Source organism: Platalea leucorodia (assembly GCF_965183815.1).
Source record: "Platalea leucorodia genome assembly, contig: HAP1_HAP1_SCAFFOLD_403, whole genome shotgun sequence".
NCBI lineage: Eukaryota > Metazoa > Chordata > Aves > Pelecaniformes > Threskiornithidae > Platalea > Platalea leucorodia.
This window is the reverse complement of record NW_028121180.1, coordinates 13430-32988: the sequence shown is the minus strand read 5'-3', so window position 1 is coordinate 32988 and position 19559 is coordinate 13430. Positions and strand designations below refer to the sequence as shown.

Below are 19559 nucleotides of genomic sequence, written 5' to 3'. Positions count from 1 at the left end.
TAATGAGCATTCAGGCTGGAGATAAGGAAAGTTTTTCAGTGTGAGGCTGAGCTCCTCACTCCTGGGCTCTTCTTCCCAAGACGAAGTCCCAAGTGTGGATCTGAGGCTAATTTGGCCCGAGATACCCTCCTGACAGTGAGGGACAGATAAATCCCAGCGAGATTCAATTACTTGAACCACCAGTGCGGTCCAAAAAGGCCTTGCACAGGCATGGAAGAGGCTGAGGATCTCATTGCCTCACCTCCCCACCCCTTGCCTGGTAAGATCTGCCCCCAAGTCTCCCTGACCCTTGAGTTACAGATGTAACTCCCCCAGGGTTACAGATGTACCCATAAGGTGCTTGGAAATGTGACCCAGGGCTCCCTTCTGGAGCATTAGTTGGTCACCAGGAAACCACCAGGCATCTCGATTGAGACATCTTCTGTCTCTCCATTTACTGCAAAGGGAAGCCTAGACAACTCAATTAGAGGTAGACATCTGCGTTGACGTGTTTGGTGTTGGGTAAGGACAATCTTGTCCCTTTCTGCACCTAAAATAGAGTGACAATTCACGCACCGCGGAGGGAATGTGAAGGGAGTGTGTCTTGCTGATTTCGGGACTCCTTCCAGAAGTGCTGGTAACACAAATATGTTGGCCATGCAGAAACAGAGCGTTTCCCTGAAGACGGTCACCCTTCTTCTCTGGAACGGTTGAGAGAGCTCAGCCCCTCAGAGTGTGACCGGCTGTGTGAAAGGGCGAGCAGTGGCAAGGCCAGTCCTGGGCAGGGAGTGTTTGAGGGCACTGAACTCCGTGTGAGACGCAAACATACTGTTTTTAATGTTATAGGCCTGATTATGACAGAACAATTCAGAAAATGTCAAAAAATAAAAAGAAGCCACGAAGAAATTAAGGAAACAATTTAAAGGGAAGGCAATGTTCTACTTCTGTGGTGGGCTGACGCTGGTTGGATGCCAGGTGCCCACCAAGCCACTGTATCAATCCCCCTCCTCAGCTGGACAGGGGGAGAAAAATATGACAAAAGGCTCATGGGTTGAGATAAGGACAAGGAGATCACCATCAATTCCTGTCATGGGCAAAACAGACTCAACTCGAGGAAATTAATTTCATTTATTGCCAATCAAAAGTCAGAGTAAGACAATGAGAAGTAAGAACAATCTTAAAACACCTTCCCCCTACCCCTTCCTTCTCCCCGGGCTCAGCTTCCCTCCCGATTTTCTCTACCTCCTCCTCTGCGAGCAGTGCAGGGGGACAGGGAATGGGGGTTGTGGTCAGTTCATCACATGTTGTCTCTGCTGCTCCTTCATCCTCAGGGAGAGGACTCCTCACACTCTTCCCCTGCTCCAGCGTCGGGTCCCTGCCATGGGAGACAGTTCTCCACGAACTGGTCACACAGCTCAGCTAACATTGGTGGTGTCCTCTCCTGGGCACTTTGCAGACCAGCCCAGACCTTTCCTGGCTCTTCCCATCTCCCCTGCCGTCTCACCAGCCCAGCCCATTCCAGTAGAGCAGCCCAGCCTGGGCTGGCCCAGCGACAGTGCCCCCCACAGGGTGCTGCAGAGCTCTGGGCACTCACCCCATAGCTCCAGCCCCTCTGAAGGAAGCAGAGAAGGGTCAGCCTCCCCATCAGCCCCAGGGCTGGAGGCTCACCCTGGCATGAGGAAAGGGAGGTTAGGGAAACTGCAGGAAGCATGGTCTCTGGTCCAGGAGATGCCACAGACTGACCATGCCCCATCATTGCCAGTCCCCCTTCCCACGCCAGCACAAGAGTCCTGGCCAGGGCACAGAGAAGCGTGCCCCAAGTGGATGCCTGCAGAAAGAGGTTTCTCTTTCTCATGGATTCCCCCCTGCAGGCACAGAAATGCTCCCTTGCTCTTTTCCCTGGCCATCCCTTTCCCCTGGCCAACTTGTCTTGGTTCCCACCCTGTGCTCTCCACAGGCCCCTGAGCTGGCAGTGCTGCTCTGAAGAGACCAGGTCCTGCTGTTGTCCACAGCCATGGCTCCAGGGAAGCAGCAGCCCCAACATGAAGGTGGCAGAAAGGATCTGCCCACTGAGGCAGTGAGGGGCAGCCCTGAGGCCGACGAGTGCCTGCTCCTACATGTGGCAGCTGGGCTCGTGGCTCCTTGACCCCTCCTGTACGCTGGGGCTGCACCCCGAGCTCCAGAGGAGTTGTATGAGATGGGAGCAGAGTCAAAGAATTTTCTGCTGGATTCTTTATTTTCTTTCCCTAGACAGGGAGCCTGGCTCCATATCTATGTGGGGTCTTTTACGTCAGAAAACTCTGGCAGGGGGGTAATAATATTACTTAAGTGGAAGTAATATATGACATAAAATAAACAAAACTAAGAAATATATGATCAAAAAAGCATGCGAGCATTTCCTGAGGATGATGGCCACCTTACTGATGCTGCAGTAGTCTGTGTTCAAAGAGTTTCCGCAGGGCCTCTTTGATGTCTGTGTTCCTCATGCTGTAGATGAGGGGGTTCACTGCAGGAGGCACCACCGAGTACAGCACTGCCACCACCAGATCCAGGGATGGGGAGGAGATGGAAAGGGGGTTCAGGTAGGCAAGCATGACAGTGCTGACTAACAGGGAAACCACGGCCAGGTGATGGAGGCACGTAGAAAAGGCTTTGTGGCGTCCCTGCTGTGAGGGGATCCTCAGCACGGCCCTGAAGATCTGCACTTGGACAGCACAATGAAAACAAAACAAGCAAAAAAAGAAGAAGGTGCTAAATATAACGAGCCCAACCTCCCTGAGGTAGTCATCGGAGCAGGAGAGCTTGAGGATCTGGGGGATTTCACAGAAGAACTGGTCCACAACATGGCCTTAGCAGAGCGGGAGTGAAAATGTATTGGCTGTCTGCAACACAGCATGGAGAAACCCAGTGCCCCAGGCAGCTGCTGCCATGTGGACACAAGCTCTGCTGCCCAGGAGGGTCCCGTAGTGCAGGGGTTTGCAGATGGCCACGTAGCGGTCATAGGCCATGATGGTGAGAAGAGAATACTCTGCACCAAACAGGAAGAATACAAAGAAGACCTAGGCAGCACATCCTTCGTAGGAGATGTCCCTGGTGTCCCACAGGGAATTGGCCATGGATTTGGGGACAGTGGTGGAGGTGGATCCCAGGTCGAGGAGGGAGAGGTTGAGGAGGAAGAAGTACATGGGGGTGTGGAGGTGGTGGTTGCAGGCTATGGTGGTGACGATGAGGCCGTTGCCCAGGAGGGCAGCCAGGTAGATGCCCAGGAAGAGCCAGAAGTGCAAGAGCTGCAGCTCCCGCATGTCTGCAAACACCAGGAGGAGGAACTGGGTGATGGAGCTGCTATTGGACATCTGCTGCTTCTGGGCATGGAAACTGCCAAAGGAGATAAACCAGAAAAATTCAGAGAAGCTTCTCTGAGCCAAATCTGATTCCTTCATTGTGAAACACCTAAGGGAGCTTTTCTTTCCTGGGGGACTGTTATGCAGCTCCGAGGCTTCAGCTCTGCTTTGTGCTGGCTGAGTGGGCTGTGCAGAGCTGTGCCCTCTCCCCAGGGGCTCCTTGAGGGTCAGCCCTGCTTTACAGCAATGACCCATGGAGGCAGCAACAGCCCAGTGTGTTTGGAGGGAGGCTTCCTGGGGAGGAGTTCCCTGTGCTGCACTAGAGCACAGGGTGAAAGCTCCGAAGGACGCTTTGTTCCCCAGAAGAAGGTGGGAGATGAGGTGCAGCAAATGTGTCTCGGTACACTGTGTTTTAGTATTCAGACACCCTAATCCCGCTTGGGAAATACTCTTGGAAAGGGAGAAATTCCCCCGTTGCCTCGTTGCTCTCTGTGTAAACCTTTGTCAGTGCTCCCATCCAGGAGGGCTGCTCTGTCAATCAGCCTGGTGCCCAGCTGCTCTGTGCTTGCACCTCTCCCAGCTGCAGGAGGGCTGCACCCACAGGTTTCTCCAATAAAAAAACCTGGACTGTCCTGAGAGCAGAGGGGTCCTGTTCCAGGTGCAGATTTGAAAACACCTCTCCTTTCCAGCACAGCTCTGCAGAGTATGATGGAGAGCACAGGACAAGGATGCTGACTGGCATGGGCAGATCGAGTGCTCTCAGACATCACCAAGGTCCTACAGGAGAGCTGTGCCCTTCTGGAGTGATGCTCACAGCCCCGCAGGACTCCCTCTCCAGCCTGATCAGGTGTCTGAAGGTGCTGTCTGCTAAGGGAAGCAGTGTCTCATTGCCCAACCACTCACTGCAGCCAAGAAAATGAAGAGAGGGCTTGGGCACCTTGGTCCCATGGAAACACCTCCAGGGCAGCGCCCTCCAGGTCAGGGCCAGAGCAGGCACTCAGCACCCCTACCCCTTGCCCCACACCACCACTGTTACTGCCAGGGAGCCCAAGAGCAGGAAGAAGAGCAGCACAAGCAGGTGGAGAAACAAAGAAAAGCTCTGTGACTCTCCTCCTAAGGGAAGCAAGGAGAGGAGAGGCAGCCAGGCACTCAGGAAAGCCTTCTCCTCACCCAGCAGAGCACAGCACCTCCCAGTTAGCAAAAGCCCAGGGCAGTCGCTCTCAGCCCCTTTGCCCTGCAGAGGGAAGCGGCCCCGTGTCAGGGGAGATGCCCCTCTGCTGTGCCAGAGCTCTGGCTGCAGAGGAGGCACCTCCTGCCCTGGACCACACAGCCTTGAGGGCAGAGGCTGTGCTGGGTGGGAGACGAGAGCAGGGGTCTTGCTCGGAGGAAGGTGTCTGCATTGGAGGGGATGACAGGGAGCTTTCCAAAGGCTCCCTCCCATGACATTGCTGGTTGGAGTTTCCTACAACACTCTGCCCATGTGTTTGCAGCCTGGAGCTATCCCTGGTGGGAACTGTTTTCTCCCTCCAAGTTTTCCCTGTCAGGGATCACAGACCCCATCACCAACTCCTGTCTGCTCAGCTCTGACCTGAAGAAACCTCCCCGCTCCAGGCACTCTCTAGAGGTACTCCCCGTTTGCAGGCAGTGAGGAGTAGGGCAGACAAAGCCTGCTGAGGACAGCAAAGGTGATGCTGGTGCTCTCTGGAGGTAGAGGAGGGGATGGAAGCAGTTGACTTGCCTCCCACCAGACCTACTGATCTCTCAGTGTAGCCCCTCAGGACTCTCATTCTCCCTCTCCACAGGTAGCAGCGCCTTTCCCCTTTTTCCAGAAATAGCAGGAAACTGAAAGCATAGACTCAGGAAAGCTCTTTACCTTCAAGGGATCCCCTGCCTTGCTCTTCCTCTGGAAAAGTCCCCTCTGAAATGCCCTGGGCAGCTCTGGCTGCACACCCTGCCTTCACCCCTTCCCCCTTGTCTACCATGAGCCCCTGGGCTGGGGGGCCTTCTGACAGATCCCATAGGCTGGAGGCTATGAACGCTTTAGGAGACCCTTCCAGGAACCACAGCTGCATTGCCCTGCCCCAAGAGACTTACCGTGTCAAGGGCTGTAAAGATTTCTTCCCTTGCAGCTCTCCTCTCTCCTCCCCCTCCAGGCTGCCTTTAATCTCTCTCTGCCCTACTCCTTTTCCCAGAGCCCTGCTGCGCTTGGCAGAGGAGTTGCTCCTTGGCAGAGCTGTCTCTCTGCACTGCTGCCTGCTTCCCATGAGCTCCCTCCACCCCAGGAGCCCGTCTCAGCCCCAGAGGAGAGGACCTGCCCAAGACGTCACTTGCTCTGCCCCCCACCCCACTCGGCGCTCCCTCCAGGTGTCCCTGGGGCTCTCCAGGAACCTCCTTGGGAAGAGACTGAAGGAATCACCGATGCTGCCTGTCTCACCTCCGCAGAGACGTTTCTTTGCAGCAGTGGCCTTTCTCCTCTCAGAGTCACAGTTAGGTCTGAGAATCCCCCTTCCTTGGCCCATCATGAGACAGGACACCTGGGCACTGGCAGGGAGGGGTCTCCTTTACCCATGCTGAGAGAAGGCAATCAGCTGAGGCAATGGAGGCATCTCCTCCTGGTTTTCTAGTCCTGCGGCTGGAAGGGACCTCAGCTCCCTCCCATGCCTGCCACAAACCCACAGGAGGTGAGATTCCTCTTGCTTCAGTCATGGTGTCTGCTATACATAGGCACCTGCACTCCTTTTCTGTGGTCCCATGGTCACTGATGGAGATGGAGACCAGGAGTTCACACACAAACACCTGGTGACATCTGAGGTGCCATGTGTAGTCCACGATAATGGAGCAGTACTGAGAGACTGGGAAACATCTGGTGGCAGCACCCCGCAGCCTGGTGAGGATGCCAGCTGAAATGACGGCAGATGCCCACATTTAGGACATCACCAACCGTCCCTACTCACACTGTTCAGGGCTGCCTAGAGGGGTGTCCAGCTGACCAAATGGAGTTCTGTGCCAGAGGGAGAGGGAAGTGTTTCTCTGTCTCCCCTCCTTTAGCTGTATTGACTAGCTGTCTGTTGCCTGTAACAAGAGCTGTCTCACACAGCCCCATGGAGCCTAACCTAATTCAGGGCAGCTGCTCGTTGAATGGCCAAACACAGGCCTGTATGGCTCTGTGAGATGCCAAGGCTCTCCACCAAACCTGCCTGTGGCTGGCAGGGACAGCACAGGACCTGCAGGAAAGCCATGTCCTCTCCAAGCGGGTGCGTGACAGATACCCCAGGCACCATCTCAGATTCCTTCGGTGCTTGTGTGCAAGTGACTGATTGCCACCCCTGCAGTGAGGCCAGCCCTGTCCCATCTCTATCCAGGAGATGCAAGGCACCGCATGATAAGAAGCACATTGCACTGGGCTCGCCACTTGTGGGCCTATGTTCTCAGCCTCTTCTACTTCTCCTCTGCCCCTTCCTTTACTCACCCTCTTGACGATACAGTCTTCAAAGAGCCCAGTGAATTTCGAGTGGGCGTAGATCACAGGATGTCCACACCCAAGGACGCTTTCAGCAGCACCTTGTCCTTCCAGGAGATCAGTGCCTCTCTCCACCAAAGGCCCTCCAGGGCTGCAGAGACACCACAGGCAGCAATGGCCTCTCCTGCCAGGGCTGCCCAGCCCAGCCCTGTTGCTCTCGGACCTTGGGGACAGCAGGCATTGCTCTCTTTTGGGGCACCTCAAGTCTTTCTTACAATGCCGTCTGCCATCCGCTCCAGCATGTCTCTGCCATGCAGCAAAGCTTTTGCGCACATGGGCTCTTGGGTGCTTGGTGTCCCTGTTCACCATGACAAGGCTGAGCTTGGCCTGGAGCCACAACTCAGGGGCTGCAGCCCAGATGTGCAACACTCTCCTCTGACTGGGAACAGCCAGGAGGAGCTGGAGCCCCGAGGTCTGTCACAAGCTGTGACTTCTGAGGCACAGTGGGACACCTCCCACAGCTGGTGTGCTGCGATGGATGGATAAAGGTTCTTCACGAGGCACAGGCTGGGAGCACCAGAAGAGGAATACTTTCTGTGTGAAGGAGTTGCTTGGATGTATGGAGCTCCTTGCTGGGAAAGTCAACAGGTTGGGTGAGTCCTTGTGGGTGAGGATCGGAGGAGAGGCCAGTTAGGGAGACATCGTGATGGGAGATAAAGAACTGGTGATCAAGGGGAGGAGGTGGACAGGCTCTTACTTAAGCAACCTATGGAAGTCTCCAGGTCAGTGACATGGGGCTCTTTGAGGGGACTTTAATGACCCTGACATTCATTGGAGGGGGAACACAGCACTGTGAAAACAGCCCAATAGGTTTCTGGAGGGTGTTGGAGCAATTTCTTTGCAAAGCCACCAGCTGGACCAACAGAGATGATGCTCACCTGGATCAGGTCCTTGCAAACCATTAAGAGTCAGGAACTGAGCTTGGCCTGCAAAGATGAGGCAACTTTCTCAACATTTATGTAGTATGGGAACATTTTCATCAGCTGAAATGTTTGAATACTTTTCAGAGAGAGAGAATGTTTTCCTGTGCTGCCATCATGAAACTCTCCAGGATGTGTACTGCTCTCGGGAGAAGAAACCTTGATCTTCCCGGCACTTGCTTGGCCACTGCTCTCTCCAGTATAGAGTGTACAGAATCTCACTAATCTTCTAGGTATTCCCACATGTCCTGATTCAACTGACCATTTCTCAAGTCATCTTCTCCAGCAGACTGTCTGCACAGATGCCTTTTTGAGTGTCCCTCTAGTTTTCCTCCTCCCATTACTCTCCATTCCCTCAGACCCCTCCCAAGTACCCAGGTGCTGCTTGGAGCTTCAGGCAGTTGAAAGCTTGCTGCTCCTGTCTCCTGACTGTCTCTGTAGCCAACTCCTTCATTGCCTTTCTCTCTGTGCTTTTCCTACTAATCTCACTGAAGATTTTCCCCTCAAAAGTACAAGTGGGATTTAGTGGAGGCAACTGGGACTTCATGGACAGCTGAGGAATGTAATTTATTTTTTAACTGAACTATTCTTTTCTTTTTGATTTTTGTTGTTTTTGTTCTTGTTAACTAAGAGAAATGCTGTGTCTCTGTGCAGCCACTTGTCCAAGGAAAGCAGAAGGAAATGGAGGCTGAGACATTCAGCTCCAGCCTGAGTGGGAAAAGCTTCCATTTGAACATGAGTGATGTGAGTTTCAGGTGACCGGCGAGAGAAATGGCAGGTTGGGGTGGGGTGGGATGAAGAGTGTCTCTAGAGTGTCTGACAGAAAGGGTCTTGCTTTTCCCGCATATTCATACTTCATCATGAGACCCTCGGGATCAATATGACTTGGAGATTGTCTATATCATTTATTCTGTAAGCAGAAAAATAATGAAATGCATAAATCTTTTAAAAATGTTATTTGTCCTTGACATCTTCTCATTTAGACTATACTCCTGAACTCTCCCTAATGAACCGCCCAAGAAGGGAGGCATTAAAGAAAACTGCAGAGGGCCATGGCATGTTAGGGTATCTGCATTTCCGTGAGCCCTCTGGTGCCAAGTTCCTGAACTGCAGCTACAGAAAGGAGATTGAACAAGCCGCGGAAGAAGCCTTTAAAATGTGATTCAAATCTCCAGGACTCTGAGGGTGTCAGTGGGCCCCCTGAGGGCCATCACAGGTGAAGCCATGAAGGGAAGCACGGGTGGAGGTACCCCTCCCTGGGGGCTGCCTTAAACTGGCAAGAGGTCAGCACTGGTTCCAGGTGACAAAGGCAATGTGCAGGTGGCTCTGCTGCCACGTCAGCCCTTGATGGGTTTCATCCAGAAGGATGGGCAAGCTCTGATCCCTGGCACCTGGGAAGGGAGATCCTTTTCCTCATGCGTTGCTCAGGGCTCTTGATGGAGCAGTGTGATGTGGGGGTGTGCGATGATGAGTGCAGGACAACCCTAGGAATGCCTGGACTCTAGGGGGGGATGAGGAAGCACCAAGGCCATGGGGCTGTAAGGAAATGGTGTCCCCTCGTGGCTCTTGGTGGCAGTGACAATACTCATAGCTGAGAGGAGAGAGACCTTGGTTGTGTTGGGCAAGTCCCAGCCCCACCAAGGCCCTCAGTCATCCCCACCAGGGGCTATCTCATGCTGTCCCATGCCTGCAGCAGTTCTCCTGCAGACTTTGGCCACCCCCCAGCTTCCCCACCTCACTGTGTACCTAGGCTTTACAAATGTCTTTTTGTCCTCCCTGCCTTTTGCTTCTAACACAAAGCTGTGGTTTTGCAGGGATTTGCCAAAGCTGTGAATCCTCAAGCAACACATCCAGCTGCTTTCAAAGCTGATGCTCCTCAGTCACCTAAGATATCCCAGCACCGTACTTACTTATCACAGAATTATAGAAAGAATCATAGAATGGTTTGGGTTGGAAGGGATCGTTAAAGGTCATCTAGTCCAACCCTCCCTGCAGCGAGCAGGGCCATCTTCAATTAGATCAGGTTACTCAGAGCCCCGTCCAACCTGACCTTGAATGGTTCCAGGGATGGGACATCTACCACCTCTCTGGGCAACCTGTGCCAGTGTTTCACCACCCTCATTGTAAAAAAGTTCTTCCTTATATCTAGTCTCAATCTCCCCTCTTTTAGTTTGAAACCATTACCCCTTGTCCTATCACTACAGGCCTTACTAAAAAGTCTGTCCGCACCTTTCTTCTAAGCCCCCTTTAATTACTGAAAGGCAGCAAGAAGGCCTTCCCAGAGGCTTCTCTTCCCCAGGCTGAACAACCCCAACTCTCTCAGCCTTCCCTCACAGCAGAGGTGTTCCACCCCTCTGATCATTTTCCTGGCCCTCCCTAGACCAGCTCCAACAGGTCCATGTCTATCCTGTACTGAGTGCTCTGGAGAAAAATTAGAAAAAACTTATTTTTTTCACTAATTTTCCAGGAGAAAAGAATTGCTTGGGGGGTATTATGAATGTGCATAAATACCTGATGGGAAGGAATGAAGACAAGGGAGCCAAACTCTTCTCGGGCCACTGTCAAGACAAGGGCTGATGGACACAGATAAAAACACATGACATTCCCTCTGAACCCAAGAAAACACTTTTTCACTGTCAGGGTGGTCAAACACTGGAACAGGTTGCCCAGAGAGGCTGAGAAGCCTCCATCCATGGAGGTATTCCAAACCCACCTAGACAAGGTCCTGAGCAACCTGCTCTAGCTGACCGTGTCTCAGCTGGGGAGTTGCACTTGATGAACTCCAGAGGTGCCTTCCAATCTCAACATCTCTGTCATTCTGTGAGTGTGAAGGAGAACAGTAAGATGGAAAGAAATGAACAGCACATAGCCTTGACGGCAAACACAGTGGGATCCTGTGGAGAGGGCCCACGCTGGAGCAGGGGAGAAGTGTGAGGAGGAAGGAGTGGCAGAGATGTTCTGTGCTGACCATAAGCCCCATTCACCATCCCCCCAGCTCCTCTTGGGGTTGGGGTGGGTAGAAGAATTGGGAGCAATGGAGTAATTTGAGCCTGGGAAGAAGGAGTGGGGTGGGGAAATGGTCTTGAATATTTTTCCTATACTTTCTCTCTATCCGAATCTCTTTTAATTGGCAATAAATTCAATTGATCTTCCCCAAGTCATCTCTTCTTTGCCCATGACAGTAATGAGTAAGTGATCTCCCTGTCTTTATCTTGACGCATGAGCTAGTCCACCTTATCTTCTCCCTTTGTCCTTTTGAGCTGGGGCTGTGAGTGAGCAGCCGGGTGGGTGTCTGGCTGCTGGCCAAGGCTAACCCACTACAGGACCAGCACAGCAGGACTGCTGTGTCCAGCCTGGGGCTCAGCAGCACAAGGAAGATCCTGACAGACTGAAGCAAGTCCTGCAGAGGCCGGAAGGATGGCTGGGGCCTGGAGCACATAATGGAGAAGGAGAGGCTGAGAGAGCTGGGTTTATCAGAAATCCCTCAGAGCCAAACACCAGAGCAAGGACCCAGGCCAGCTGGGGAGATCTCAGTCAATGCAGATTTTAAAAATTGGTTGAGACAAGCACCTGATTGGGCTGGAGCTGTCTGAGAAGAGGCTTGGCTGAGAGACCAGCTGTGGCAAGAGCTGTGGGACTTGGTGTGTAATGAGAGTCAGGAGGAAATGACTTTCATTTTGATTAATAATGGCAGTGGAGTTGGGTATCACTAAGCCCCAGAGGAGGATGGGGGTGACCATGCAGCAAAGGTCCCTCCTCAGGGCTGGGGTGTATGGCCAGAGATGGAAATGGCCAGTGGGTGGGACGGGTCTGGGACAATCTTCCTGGGGCAGCTTCCCCGGGGTGTTCAGGGAACATGGCGCAGAACAGGCCCCTCTCTTCTGCACCTTTCATGCCTTGCTTCCTTCACGATGACACCTGGCTCTGCACTGGGAGTGCTGGCTGCCCCTGCCCTGCACACTCACACACCTTAGCTCTACACTGGTGTTTTTCTCTCCTGGGCTCTTTCCAGCCCAACCCAGACCCTCCCCACCTCTCCCCACCTCCCCTGCCCTCTTCCCAGCCCAGCCCAGCCCAGCAGAGCAGCCCAGCCTGGGCTGGCTCCATGGCACTGCCCAGTGCAGGCTGCTGCAGAGCTCTGGGCACTCACCCCACAGCCCCAGCCCCTCTGAAGGCCACAGCAGCTGCTGGGGGGCAGACAGCGGGGCTCAGGCTCCTCATCAGCCCCACGGCTCGTGCTGGTTCCAAGGGCATGGGGAAACAGAGGCTAGGCACTCTCTGGTTCTCCTGAATTCATCTTGTAGGTGAACCCCAAACCTGACTGAATTTGCCCCCTCCTCTGCTGCCACCAGCCCCACTCCCCAGGACAGCACGAGTCCTGGCCCTGGGGGTCCTCAGGCAGCTCCTGTAGCTCTCCACTCTCCCCTCCCTGTGCCTGCTGAGTCCGCACTGACTCCCACGGCACTACAGAGTCCTTTTTTGTGGATACCTTGATTTACTGCTTTACTTTTGGGGAACTTCAGATTTGAGGGTGTTTCACCTTCTGAGTCTCCATTCATTCCAACCCCAGGGCACATGGGAAGTCCCCATCCTCTCCTCACCCCTCCAAATTAATTTCCAGAGAGTCTGGTACATACCATCAGTCCTGTCATACACGAAGCAACCTGAGGAGATAATGGGGAGCTCATGGACCATCTCCCCTGCCATTGGACACCAAGAAGAGAGCCTTTAAAGCCAGAACTTTTGATCCAATGGAACTCAGCATTATCATGAGCTTAGCCTCAAAACCACTGAGAACACAAGGAGAACAGAAACGAATTCCTTGGACATTTTCTTGGCACTGCACCCAGGAGATCTCCTTTAATCGAAGAGCTGCTATCTGACAGGCTACATGTGGCACAGTGTTGTGCAAGGGTCAGGCACAACAGGATCAAACTCCAGAGAAGGAGTATGAACCCAGACAATTATCTCTAAGTAGAATTATCACAGGAGAAGAAAGCAGAATTGTGGCCTAAGATAAACGCTGGGAAACATGCAGAGGTGGGGAGGCAAGTTATTGTCAGGGAAACATCATTTATTGGGCCCGTTTCCATAGGACATTTTTTATTTCCTTGTTCCTCATGCTGTAGATGAGGGGGTTCACTGCTGGAGGCACCACCGAGTACAGCACTGCCACCACCAGGTCCAGGGACGGGGAGGAGATGGAGGGGGGCTTCAGGTAGGCAAACATGGCAGTGCTGATAAACAGGGAGACCACGGCCAGGTGAGGGAGGCACGTGGAAAAGGCTTTGTGGTGTCCCTGATGTGAGGGGATTCTCAGCACGGCCCTGAAGATCTGCACATAAGACAGCACAATGAAAACAAAACACCCAAAGTCCACAAAGAGACTAAACATAATAAGCCCAACCTCCCTGAGGTAGGAGTGTGAGCAGGAGAGCTTGAGGATGTGGGGGATTTCACAGAAGAACTGGTCCACAGCATTTCCATTGCAGAGCAGCAGTGAAAATGTATTGGTAGTATGCAGGAGAGCATTGAGGAACCCACTGCCCCAGGCAGCTACTGCCATGTGGACACAAGCTCTGCTGCCCAGGAGGGTCCCGCAGTGCAGAGGTTTGCAAATGACAACATAGCGGTCATAGGCCATGATGGTGAGGAGACAGTACTCTGCTGAAATGAAAAAGACAAACAGAAAGAGTTGGGCAGCACATCCCAAGAAGGAGATGGCCCTGGTGTTCCAGAGGGAATTGGCCATGGATTTGGGAAGAGTGGTGGAGATGGATCCCAGGTCGAGGAGTGAGAGGTTGAGGAGGAAGAAGTACATGGGGGTGTGGAGGTGGTGGTTGCAGGCTATGGTGGTGATGATGAGGCCATTGCCCAGGAGGGCAGCCAGGTAGATGGCCAGGAAGAGCCAGAAGTGCAAGAGCTGCAGCTCCTGTGTGTCTGTGAATGCCAGGAGGAGGAACTGGGTGACAGAGCTGCTGTTGGACATTTTATCCCTCTGGGCATGAGGATCTGTTCGAGGAGGTAAAAGAAGGGAGAAGTTAGGGCAGACTGCTTTCAGAAAAATCTATTCAATTTCTTATAGAAAGCCCCAATACTGCCCTTCACTTTTCCAAAAGACCTTTGGTGAGCTCTGGTTCGTGCTGGCTGAGGGCGCCCCAGGGAGCAGGAGGCTCTGCTGGGGGCTCTGCAGGACTCAGTCCTGCCCTACAGCAACAGGTAAATAGGAATTCAGGGTGATCTCAGATTACATCCAGTCGTGATGTCAAAGAGCTTTTCAGCATTGTTACTCCCAGTTCACCTGACTGCAGAGCAGAGCTGTGGGGAGTTTGCGTTGTGCCTTCTGTTCTAGTTGCCCCAGCACAGCTGAGGAGTGGTTTGAATGCAGCAATGCCTGGCATTTCTGCTGCACTGCAAGGGAAACCTTGTGGGTGCTGAGACTGGGCACAAGGACTGTCCCTTAGTGCAGAGTGAGGACAGCCGCTCTGTCCATCAGCCCTGCTCTCAGCTGCCCTGTGCTGGCAGCTCTTCCAGCTGGAGGACTATCGCACTCGGGTGTTCTCCCCCAAAAGAAAGAGGCCAGTGCTGGGAGCAGAGGAATCCAGTTTCCCAGTGCAGATCTCCAAACCCCTCACCCCATCTCATGGTACCTGAGGAGGATCTCAGCTCTGCCCTCCCAACCAGGGGCACAGAGGGCTCATGACAGCTGCCCGCATGCAGCCACCCACCAGCATTTCAATGGCCTTAGCACCGAGGTGTTTTCTCCATGGGGCTCCTGCATAACACAGAGATGCCCTGGGAGAGCTGTGCCCTACGGGAGGGCAGCCTGCAGCCCAGCAGGACCTCCCAAGGACAGAGTCAACTGTCCTGAATTTGTTATGTCCTGAAGGGAGGGTGAGATCCCTGCCAGCCACAGACACTGCAGTCCCCAGAGCCCCACAGGTGAACAGGGTGCGAGCTGGGTGCTTTTCCTCCATGGCCATATGTGCATGACAGCACACGCAGCGTTGGTGTCTGAGCTGCACTTGAATCCTCACCCCCCCACACCAGTGAGTGTAACAGTAAGAAGAAGGGCGTCAGGGAGAAGAGGAGAACATGCCAAAGGAGCCCTGCCAGGGGAGGCAGGAGAGGAAGACACAGTCAGACCCTTGAATTTTAACTCTCTTTGGTCGTCAGGCTGATGGGAAGGCAACCCATGGCCAAGTCTCCATGCCATTAAGGGCAGAGGCTCTGCTGTGTGACTGAGGAGACCAGGGGATTGCTCCAGGAAAGCATCTGCACTGCAGGGGATGGCAGGGAGATGCCTGAATCCCCACACCTCCTCCCTCTCTATGCTCACACAGCCCATCCCACCTGCTGTGTGCTCAGCTCTGCCCTGCAGGCACCTCCTGGCAGCAGGGCACTGCCCAGGGGCATCTCTGTGTGTGCAGGGGCTAAGGAGCAGCTCAGACAAGTCCTAATGAGAACTGGGGTCTCATCGCCTATTCCAGAGCAGAGAAATAGATTCCTATTTCCCACTGCCCACCCAGCCTATCAAGAGTGGATAAACGCAAAGCACAGATTTCTTTCCTTTCAGGCAATCCCCTACCTTGACAGCCATCTTTAAAATGACCTTCTGCAAATGTCCTCTGGGTGATGTAGAAGTCTGAGCAGCCCTGACTCACGCTGCACCCTCTGGACAGCAGAGGGATCCTGCCCTGCTTCCACCCACAGCTTCTCCCTACAGCTTTGAAGGGCGCTCCCTGGGCAGGCTGAGTGCTGACCCAGTCAGACGGCAGAGTCCTTGCCCCAGCACACAGCCCCCTGGGGTGCAGTGACCCTGCTCTGAAGGACAGCCCTGGGCACACACAGGTGCACACTGATCTTCAAAACCCCAGAAGGCAGCAGCTGTATTGCCTTTTCTTTCTGATGGTGCAGCAGGGAAGTCCTCCTCTGCAGCACGTCCTCCTCCTTTACCCCTAGGGGAACTGCGAGAGTCCTCCTGAATGATCCCATAGGCTGTGGGATGTAACAGCTTGTGGAGATTCCTCCAGGAACACCAGTTACATTGTCCTGCAACCAAGGACTTACCATGTAGAGGGCTGTGAAGATCCTGCTGTGAAACAGAACCTGCTGTGAAACAGGCTGAAAGAAAACACTTCTTTTCCCTCTCTCAGCTGGGGAGACACAATTATTCCCAGCACTGTCATTTCTTCTATCAGGAAAAGACTTGGGCAGGAGAATCAGCTTACCTTGTTCCATCATGACACAGGACAAGCAGACAGTGACAAGGAGGGATCTGCGTTACCCCTGCTGAGGGAAGGGATGCAGATGAGACAACAGACACATCTCATTTGTGGGTTTGCAGTCCTGGGGCTAGAAGGGGACTTAGCTCCCTCCCACGCACAACACAAACCAACAGGAGGTGAGATTCCTCTTGCATCAGGTGTTCAAGTGGGCACAGAATAGGCACCTGCATGGGAGCTCCTTATCGCAGTTCCCATGCCTGTTAATGGGGATGGAGGGCAGGACTGGGCTGTTCAGACACAACACCTGGTGACATTGAAGGCGTCAGGGGTGGCTGAAGATCTGTGGAGGCAGCTGCAAGCTCTAATGGAGCCGTTCGTAGAGACAGGCCAACATCTGGGGGAGTCCTCTTAGAGGCTGCTGGGAATTTTCTTTGGCCAACTGAAATGACAGCTGATGCCCCAATGAGGGCACCTGAACCTGCCCCCACTCATTACGTTCAGGAGCCTTGAGAGGAGCCATGTGCCACAGGGAGAGCTCAGGCTCTCTCTTTCTCTTCTCCATCAGCTGTATTCACTAGGTCTCCACTCACTCTACTGGCAGTTGCCTCATGTTCATCCCCACATTGCCTTGCAGAGATCTGGGTGTCTACTCAATTTAATTTTTATATCCAGGCCCACAGAGCTCCATGGGATGCCAAGGCTTGCAGAGACAGCACAGGACCAGTGACGAGTGGTGTTCCTCAGGGGTCAGTCTTGGGACTGGCGCTGCTTAACATCTTTGTCAGTGACTTGGACAGTGGGATTGAGTGCACCCTCAGCAAGTTTGCCAACGACACCAAGCTGTGGGTTGCAGTTGACACGCTGGTGGGAAGGGATGCCATCCAGAGGGACCTTGACAGGCTGGAGAGTTGGGCCCGTGTGAACCTCATGAAGTTGAACAAGGCCAAGTGCAAGGTCCTGTACATGGTTCGGGGCAATCCCAAGCAGAAATACAGGCTGTGCTGAGAATGGATTGAGAGCAGCCCTGAGGAGAAGGACTTGGGGGTGTTGGTTAATCAGAAACTCAACATGACCTGGCAATGTGCTCTCACAGCCCAGAAAGCCAGCCGAATCCTGGGCTGCATCAAAAGAAGCATGACCAGCAGGGTGAGGGAGGTGATTCTGCCCCTCTACTTCACTCTCATGAGGCCCCACCTGGAGTTCTGTGTTCAGGTCTGGGGCTCCCAATAGAAGAAGGACATGGACCTGTTGGAGTGAGTCCAGAGGAGGGCCATGAAGGTGATCAGAGGGCTGAAGCAGGTCTCCTATGAAGACAGGTAGAGAGAGGTTGTTCAGCCTGGAGAAGGGAAGGCTCCACGGAGACTTCCCAGTACCTGGAGGGGGACTTTATATAAGGGTATGTAGTGCTAGGACAAGGGGTAATGGCTTTAAACTGTAAGAGGGTTGCTTTAGATTAGATACAAGGAAGAAATTCTTCTCTATGAGGGTGGTGAGGCACTGGAAGAGGTTGCCCAGGGAAGTTGTGGATGCCCCCTCCCTGGAAGTGTTCAAGGACAGCTTGGATGGGGCTTTGAGCAACCTGGTCTAGTGGAAGGTGTCCCTGCCCATGGCAAGGGGGTTGGAACCAGGTGATCTTTAAGGTCCCTTCCAACCCAAACCATTCTGTAAATCTATCATGATTTTATGACCAATAGGAAAGCAATTCCCATTCAGGGTGGGTGTGTGACAGACACCCCAGAAGGCATTGCAAGCAGTGCGATTTGGTGCCTGTGTGCCGCTGACTGATGCCATCAGTCAGAGGCATCAGTCATCAGATGCCATCAGAGAGGCAAGGTCTGTCCCTTCGCTACCCAAGAGCTGCAGGCATTGCCTGAACACAAAGCACATCACACTGGGGTCTTTACTCACACCCTTGATGATACAGCAAGGAACAGATGAACCATTTTCACCGTGTGCCTGGATACACCTTGTCTTCAAAGAAAGTATCCCCCAAGCACAGCAATAGGTCCTACTCAACTGAAACTGAAAAGGGCATGCAAGGGCACCAAGATGAGCTGTTTCTACTTCAGGAACAGCTACAGAAGAATCAGAAATACTGTGGGACCACTGCTAAATGTAGTAAGAGTAGGTGTAGGTAGGCTGAGATACTCTACGCACTCTTTGCCTCAGTTGCCACAAAGCAAGGTCTCCAGACCTTTCTGCTTTGAAGCAGAAGTCTGGAGGAGAGCAACCAGCAGTGGATGAGGATCAAGGCAGGGGTTAGTTGAGCAAACTACACCCTTACCAGTCCATGGGACCAGAGGGGCTGCACCCAAGGGTGCTGAGAGAGTGTTTTTCACCAGGAGGCACTGGTTCATTCTAATTCCAGTAAGAAAGGCACTTGGACGCTGTGAGGGATCTTGTAAAATGCTGCTCATTAGCACTAACCCTGTAAGGAGAGAATCATGCAGATCATCTCAGGTGCATGGTGGGACCCTCAATTGGCGTAGCACTGAACAGGCCTCTGACCCCCACACAGCATGCCATGCAGACCCCACCCATAGAAGACAGTCTCCTGGTTTGGTCATTCAAGCTGCTCTTTGCTTTGTTTACAAGAAACCACCTCTTTTCCTCATCTCTACAGTCAAAGAGCAAGGAAGTTCTCATGAGAACTCCTTGCTGCACTGTTAGGTACAGACAAGGCCACGCAGGAGGCAGAAGGGCTGGTCCTGAGTGGGAGCTGCCTGCAGGCCCCTTGGGACAACGAGCTGCTGAGGTTGTCCTGCGGCCAAGGGATCTGTGCAGCACAGCACAGGCGTGAAGGCCAGGCTGTACGTGCAGCGCAGCCCAGCTGGCTGTACCGTGGTCTTCTGGTCAGGATCACTGCTCAGGTTTCCCTGTGAGAAGTCTGTGCTCCACCCTGGTGCCACAGCTGAGCTGCTGTGTCCAAACCGTGCACAGCCAGGAGGAGGTGGATTGCAGGCAGGAGGAGCTGGAGCCCCGTGGGTTGTCACACAACTGTGGTGGTTTGGGATAAAATGAGATGTGGTGGGACAGCTTGCTCGTGTGGGGTTCTGCAATGGAGGAAAACAGGCTCTGCTGGAGAGACTGGCAGAGAGGATGAGTCTCGGGGATGCTCCCTGTGTTGAGGGGATGCCCCCGTGTTCTCCTCCTGTGCAGGAGGACAGCCAGCAGTGGATGGGGATCGACTCAAGGGTTCCTTGAGTAAACTCAAGCACCGTTACAGAAATGGAGATGGGTCAGTTGAGCAGATCCCTGAACACAAGTATTGGTATGCCACGACCCCTGAGATTCCACTTTTTGTTCCAGAGGAATATGATGCCCCTTGAGAAGTCCTGGAATATCTCCTGACCCATGTGGTGGTTTAGACTGTGAGGGGAATCCAAACAACACCTCTGACTGGAGTAATTTCACCTTCGATGCTGACATATAGGACAGATGGAGGGACTTCAGACCTTCCAGGCACTCTGTGGAAGGGTTAGGTCTTCAGGTATCCAAATTGAAGATAATGGTGTTGTGTCAGTGTCCACCACAGAAAAATTTGCCTTGCTTTCTCCATTTCACCAGTTTG

The 19559-nt window shown here is 53.3% G+C and overlaps 1 pseudogene across 1 annotated transcript; it reads right to left on the bottom strand.

Annotated features, from left to right (window-relative positions):
- Positions 1-2396: 2396 nt before the first annotated feature.
- LOC309604158 (olfactory receptor 14A16-like) lies at positions 2397-3332 on the bottom strand (annotated as a pseudogene). The gene has a single exon. The product of its transcript is annotated as an olfactory receptor 14A16-like (transcript).
- Between the last annotated feature and the right edge of the window lie 16227 nt (positions 3333-19559).